The following is a 7,679-nucleotide window of genomic DNA, read 5'->3' on the forward strand; positions in this document are numbered from 1 at the left end:
AAACAAAGATATTTTAGATATACAATAACTCATACTACTTTTCTCTCATGCCTTGTTTTTCAGGAAGGTATGTAAGTAAACTAAGTAAGAAAGAAACAAGAAAACAGAATGACCAATAAATTATAATAACAATTCAGGAGAGAGGTTAGAAAATTATCTCACACATTTGCCTATACAGAAGATAATATTGAAAAACATTTTACTGAGCTCAAGGATTATTGAGGAATGATTAGCAAAAAAATACTTTGAAAAATAAGCAAATAAAAAATATGACAATATTATTAAAATGAGTTTGAGATTCAATTTCCAGTGTGTGGAGAGGAGTTTTCTCCAGGTACCAACTGGGTGTCCTACAATTTAACTTCAACTATGACACTGTCTACCTGGAGATAGCATCAGATTCCACAGGTAAGGGTTCAGTCCTACAAGAGTCCACCCTTCCCACAACTTTAGCTGCCACTCACAAACCCAGGTTGTTATCTGTGCTTGGGATCAACTGGCTATAGATAGAGGTTCCTAAGACTCCCTCCTCAGGTTTGACTAATTTGTGACAGCAGCTCACAAAACTCAAGAGAAACATTTTACTTACTAGATCACTGGTTTATTATAAAAGAATGTAACTCAGGAATGGACAGATGGAAGAGATGCACAGGGCAAAGCATGGGAAGGGGCATAGCTCTTCCATGCTCTTGCCAGGCCTACCTCTCTCCCTGAACTTCCACGTGTTCACCAAGTCACAAGCTCTCCAAACTCCATCATTTGGGTTTTTATGGAGGCCTCATTAAACAGGCATGATTCATTAAATCCTTGGACATTGGCGATTATCACTAATTTTTGGTGGTTGGTGGTTTTAGTCGCTAAGTCATATCTGAATCTTGCGACCCTATGAACTGTGAACTCCAGGCTCCTCTGTCCATGGGATTTTCCAGGCAAGAATACTGGACTGGGTTGCCATTTCCTTCTCCAGCAGATCTTCCTGACCCAGGAGTCAAACCCGGGTCTCCTGCATTGCAGGCAGATGATTTATTGACTAAGCTATGAGGGAAGCCCACTGACATGAATAGCATACTGTAACTAATCTAAGATGGGGCAAAGGTCTAGAAGACCATGGTCTAGTTATTCCAGGTGGGCAGTGGCACCCCACTCCAGTACTCTTGCCTGGAAAATCTAATGGACGGAGGAGTCTGGTAGGCTGCAGTCCATGGGGTCGTGAAGAGTTGGACATGACTGAGCAACTTCACTTTCACTTTTCACTTTCATGCATTGGAGAAGGAAATGGCAACCCACTCTAGTGTTCTTGCCTGGAGAATCCCAGGGACAGGGGAGCCTGGTGGGCTGCCGTCTATGGGGTCACACAGAGTCAGACACGACTGAAGCGACTTAGCAGCAGCAGCAGCAGCAGAACCCTTGCATTAGACTTGCCAGCCACTGGTAATGGCAGAATCCAAACTGTTGTCCAACTCCACGGATTAAACACTTATGTGCTCAGATGCTCAGTCATGTCCAACTCTTTGCAACCCCATGGACTGTAGCCTGCCAGACGCTACTGTCCGTGGGACTTCCTGGGCAAGAATACTAGAGTGGGTTGCCATTACCTTCTCCAGGGGATCTTCCCAACCCAGGGATGGAACCTGCATCTTTTGTATCATAACTGCAGTAGAAGGAGGATTCTTTACCACTAGCACCACCTGGTAAGTCCAAATACTTATAGTATTGAAGTAGCAAAATATTCAATATTTCAAGAATATAATAGTTTTTAAAAACTGAACAGAAATGGAGGACAGTGAAGCATGCTATGCTGCAGTCCATGGGGTCACAAAGAGTCGGACATGACTTAGTGACTGAACAACAAAAAATTGAATAGCTACTTGAATATATTTTTTCAGGTTTTTTCACATTTGCACTTACAATATTAAAGATACAAATCACTGCCTTATTTGGCAGCTGACTATTCCTCTGCCATTTGCCAAAAAGCCATGTTCAAAGACAAAATTCCAGAAGTCTCTCCAGTAAAGACAAGTCATTTTTATGGCCATGATACATGGGCATAACATGAAGATTTCTTTGTTTTTTAAGTGCTTAAGAATGCTCCTGTACGAATTTGTAGGTTTTGTGTGTTGTCACTGAATCTAAAGTAACACTAAGCTTGTAGAAAAAGAAAACTTATCTAGAAGTTTCATTGGAAAGCCACAGAAAAATATTTCACAGTAGCCCTTGAGCTCTTTAACATATTCTTTTCTCTGATAATTCCGGTGTTCCCTTGAGTTCCAATAGGCTGTTTATCAATATGACATTTCTTCATAGAGATTACTGATAAACTGTTCAAAGTCTTCGGAAGGGGTGCTCAGAATGGGAGGTGATCCAATTTGATTGTGAATGCAAGGAAATGGGTTTATCTTCATAACTCTTCACCATGTAAAACTTAAACTCTGTACCCATTTAACAATATATTCAACCTTCAGTTTGGAAAAACTGAATATATAAATATACAATGGCCTGGCCATACATAAAAGAAAGCTCTGACACCCAACTTGCAGCAATCAGCCCAGGAAATGAACTCATTATCTATAATAATCAGCCCAGGGAAGCCAGCCTGTCATCTATTTCCAATCAGGGAGGGCATACCTGAAGCCTTCCTTTTTTTTCCACTTTAAAACTTTCCCACATACCTGCCTGCTTTTGAGTCTTTATCAAAACTCAAGTGATCTGTGGCTGATTTCCCTGATCTAGGGAGCTCTGTTTAAATAGCCTTTGAATATTTTCATTTTGTTGGTATTTGTTTATTTCCATAGTTTGAATGGGTTAAACAGTTGCTCAACCACAAGGTTTACAAGAACTAGCATGTTCCAACGTGTTCACAGAAGTGATATGTAGGATGTCTTCCCCTGCCACTAGATCTGAAGGCAGCCCATCCCCTGCCAGATTAGGTTTTGAAATCAAGTTGTTATGTGTGAACATCATTAGAGTTCCTCCAGGGTCTACATGTGGAAGCGAACCAGAAAAAGATAAAAAGAGAGAGGGAAATAAGAAGAAAAGAAGAAAGAACATATGAGAGAGGGGGAGAGAAACAAAGTGAGGGAGAAAAGGAGAGAGGAAGGAAGGGAGGAGAAGAAGGAAGCAGGGAGAAAAAAGCTTGTTGGATTCTGGATGCTGTCTTTTCAGAACAAGCACTGACAGCTAGTTGGCCTTTAGAATTAGAAAACTGCCTTGGATATCAGAATTTTTAGTAACAGAACATTAACTTTTAGACATAAACTCTAAACTGTGCCTTGAAGAATAAAAAGCTAATATCATAATGCACATTTATTTAGTTTTTTTCCCAGGCTAGAAAGTTACTTCAATTGTATTTCAGTATATTAGAATTGGTAGGAGATTTTGTCATGTCACAGCTTAGAAACTGATTGCTCCTGTTTTCAAGAAGTAAAAAATTAAAAAGCCTTGAAACCAATCTACCAACTACATGGAAAAGCTCCTTATTATAATTTTCAATAAGAAAACCCTGCTTGGGGTGAAATTTTAATTAGAGATTAAAATAAAACAAAAGCATCCAAAAGTCATTAATATAGTGATGGAAAATGGATTGCAGATAGGACCATTCTCACTACCACAATATGATGGTACAAATGGATTTAGGAATTAATGGGCCGTTTTGCAATGCTGCTTCATAATTTAAAAACTGTATATCATTTGTTGATTTTTTTCCCTTTTAAATATTTCCCTAAAAGATGGGGAAATGATGACGTAAATGTCCATGTACAATTCTCACTTCTCCCCAAAATTAGTGATAATAATGAAAACAGAGACTAAAACATCATTTATAACTAACATAGGAAAAGGCTCCAATCGTCATAGTGGGATGTGCCAAATATAATTTGGTCCCAGCTGAAAGAGGATATTGGGGGTTGACACAAAACTGTTGAGAAAATTTAGCTGAATGTGTTCTGAAGGATCCTGTTGGGCATCTTCAATATTGGAGGGTCTGAGAATGTTTGGCTTATAGGGCTTCTTTCCTAACCACATATCAAAGTAAAAGCAGCAGAGTGGGTAAAAACATAAGGCTGATCAGTACTAGCTTTTGAAGTCTGAAACAAAACTATTTTGCACCTGTAAACCATAGATGAATATTCTTTGAAAAATATGTATCCACAACCATAGTAAGATTCTATTCCATTCCAAGAGAATGGTTAAAATTGAAAGAATCACAAAAACAAATATAGGTGGGGGTGTGAGCAACCATAACTTCCATACATTGTTGGTGGGGGTGTGAAATGTCACAATCATTTCAGAAAAAAATCTGGTAATTTTTTATAAAAATAACCATCTATCATCTGTCATATGACAAAGTTCTCCTTCTCCAAGGTATTTAATAAAGAGAAAAGAAATCATATGTTCATAATAAGATCTAAAAAATGTTCACAGTAGTTTTATTCATAGTAGCCAAAACTCTGAACATCTCAGATGTTCATCAATTGGAGAACAAACTGTGGTATATTCAGGTAATAGAATACTACTTAGTATTAAATAGGAATAATGTTAATGAGATACTCAACAGTATGGATGGATCTCCAAACTATTATGCTGAGTGAAAGAGGACTTACACAAAAGAGTGCATACTCTTTCCCATATTATATTCTGTCCTATATTCATAAGTGATATATACTTCATTATTCAACTTTCATAAAATTTTAGGACAGGTAAAACTAACGTATGGAGATAAATCTCTGGGACAGTAAAGGCTAGCTTTTTCTAGGAAGGGACATGAGAGAACTTACTGTGGGTTTGTAATATTTTATACCTCAATAGAAGACTGGGTTACACAGGTATATGCATGTATCAAAATTCACCAAACGGGTATTTAAGATTAAAACAAATTTCACATCAAAAGAGAAAACTTGTTTTAAAAATAGAAGAAGAAGCAACAAGCCCCAAAAGGAGTGATTTGTGCTAAGCCCCATGTCAGGAAACCAAGACTTAATACCCAACCTAACTGCAGTTTCACTGGATTCATGCAGACTCATTTGAAAAGACCCTGATGCTGGGAAAGATTGAAAGCGTGAGGAGAGACGACAGAGGATGAGATCATTGGATGGCATCACTGACGCAATGGCCATGAGTTTGAGTAGGCTCCGGGAGTTGGTGATGGACGGGGAAGCCTGGCATGCTTCAGTCCATGGGGTCGCAGAGTCAGACACGACTGAGCAAATGAACTGAACTGAACTGAAGTTTCAACCTTTCTCAGGAATGTAATCTAAACTAGTCAGTCTGGAATGTTCTCGTCAGTAGTTGTGAAGTAATACCACTAGTTCAGTTCAGTCGTTCAGTCGTGACCAACTCTCTGTGACCCCATGAATCACAGCACGCCAGGCCTCCCTGTCCATCACCAACTCCCAGAGTTCACTCAAACTCATGTCCATCGAGTCGGTGATGCCATCCAGCCATCTCATTCTCTGTCGTCCCCATCTCCTCCCGCCCTCAATCCCTCCCAGCATCAGAGTCTTTTCCAGTGAGTCAACTAGTTGCATGAGGTGGCCAAAGTACTGGAGTTTCAGCTTTAGCATCAGTCCTTCCAATGAACACCCAGGATTGATCTCCTTTAGAATGGAATGGTTAGATCTCCCTGCAGTCCAAGGGACTCTCAAGAGTCTTCTCCAACACCACAGTTCAAAAGCATCAATTCTTCAACGATCAGCTTTCTTCACAATCCAACTCTCACATCCATACATGACCACGGGAAAAACCATAGCCTTGACTAGATGGACCTCTGTTGGCAAAGTAATGTCTCTGCTTTTTAATATACTATCTAGGTTGGTCATAACTTTCCTTCCAAGGAGTAAGTGTCTTTTAATTTCATGGCTGCAATCAGCATCTGCAGTGATTTTGGAGCCCCCAAAAAAACAGTCTGACACTGTTTCCCTGTCTATTTCCCAGGACCCTGCCAACTAAAGAGTGTTGCTCACTATCCAGCTCTACAAGGATTCAGTCATTAGCCACTGAAGTTGCTTGTGCCCTTAACACATCCCCAAAGGAGTTCAGGATGGAGATCAGGAATGAAATGCTCTCTGCCCTGGGAAAACTGGTAGAACAGGCCTTCAGGTAGCTAAATATTTTCAGGTGAAATATTGTATGAACTTGGATTGTTAAATCTTCCTATACATACAAAAGAATTAGAACAATTAACTAAATATCTGTTCCTGTGACTAGCAATTTTCTACGAAGATGTGTGCTTCGTCGCACATACTCCATTTGTTAAAATTACATATATACAGACCTCCCTTCTTACGCCTTTGAAACAGTTTCTCAGAGCTCTCTGACAGAGATTCCAGGCTATAGTCCTCAGTAAGACATCGAATAAACTCCACTCACACTTTTCACCCTATGCAGTTCTTATCCTGAGAGTCCCTTGGACCGCACAAGATCAAACCAGTCAACTCTAAAGGAAATCAGTCCTGAATTTTCATTGGAAGGACTGATGCTGAAGCTGAAACTTCAATCCTCTGGCTACCCAATGCAAAGAACTGACTCATTGGAAAAGACCCTAATGCTGGGAAAGATTGAGGGCAGGAGGAGAAGGGAATGACAGAGGATGAGATGGTTGTATGGCATCACCGACTTGATGGACATGAGTTTGAGCAAGCTCTGGGGGTTGGTAATGGACAGGGATGCTTGGTGTGCTGCAGTCCATGGGGTCACAAAGAGTTGGGCATGACTCTGTGACTAAACTGGACTGAGTTCTCTTAAGTCAACAACCCCTTCTATCCCCAAAAGAAACACGTCTCCCAACTGTCTATAAAAGGTTTTCATTCTGCACAGCTCCTTGGAGCTCCTTTCTATATGATGAATGGGATGCTACCTGATTCATGAATTGTTTAATAAAGTCAGTTTGATTTTTACATTTACTCAGTTGAATTTTGTTTTTTAACAGACAGCAAACAAATTTCACTTTAATGATATACCTGCTGATATGTTTAGATAACTAATGACTAAATATCTGAAAATCAATGTGAAATGCATAAAAATTGAGATGGATTAATCATACAGATGAATGGTTAGATGTATAAAGGTACAGTAAAATGTTAGTACTGTAAGTGTTGGGAATAAGGAAGTTCACTGTAAAATTTTTTAAACTTTACTTTAGGTTTCAATTTTTTCTTTCTGTAACTTGTAAAATATTCAGACAGAAAATACAAGAAGACAAAGACACCATTCGGAAGGTACCAGGTAGTGAATCTTCTTTTCACTGACTTTGGAAACTTAATGGCTAAACACTAAAAATCAATTATCAGCTTCTAATTTCTCAGCTCAGATTTCAATGTTTTGATCTTAAAAGCCGTTTCCATCACCTGGAAAAGGAGTCAAGCAAATGCCATCCACATTTGTGTGGAATCCAGTTGGGTAGAGTAAACATAAAACGACTGACCTCTGCTCCCCCTATCCTTCAAAAACAAACAAACTCCCAAAACACACACCATGGGGAAAAAAAAAGCAGGAGAAGATTTTTACTTCTATGTTTCTGGTGTAGGGGAGCTGAATTTGCCACCCCAAAATATGTCTCTTTTGTGTACCGTTTTAAGCAGGTTATTTTCTGAGAAACAGCCAACACGGAAAGGACTCTGAAAACCAAGGAGTCTGCCCTTGATTTATGCCCTCTGGTATAAAACATTTACATCTGTAAGGGAAAT

This window comes from Moschus berezovskii, chromosome X (genome assembly GCF_049115385.1).
Source record: "Moschus berezovskii isolate FMDL1 chromosome X, NW_MosBer_1.0, whole genome shotgun sequence".
In the NCBI taxonomy this organism is placed as follows: Eukaryota; Metazoa; Chordata; class Mammalia; order Artiodactyla; family Moschidae; genus Moschus; species Moschus berezovskii.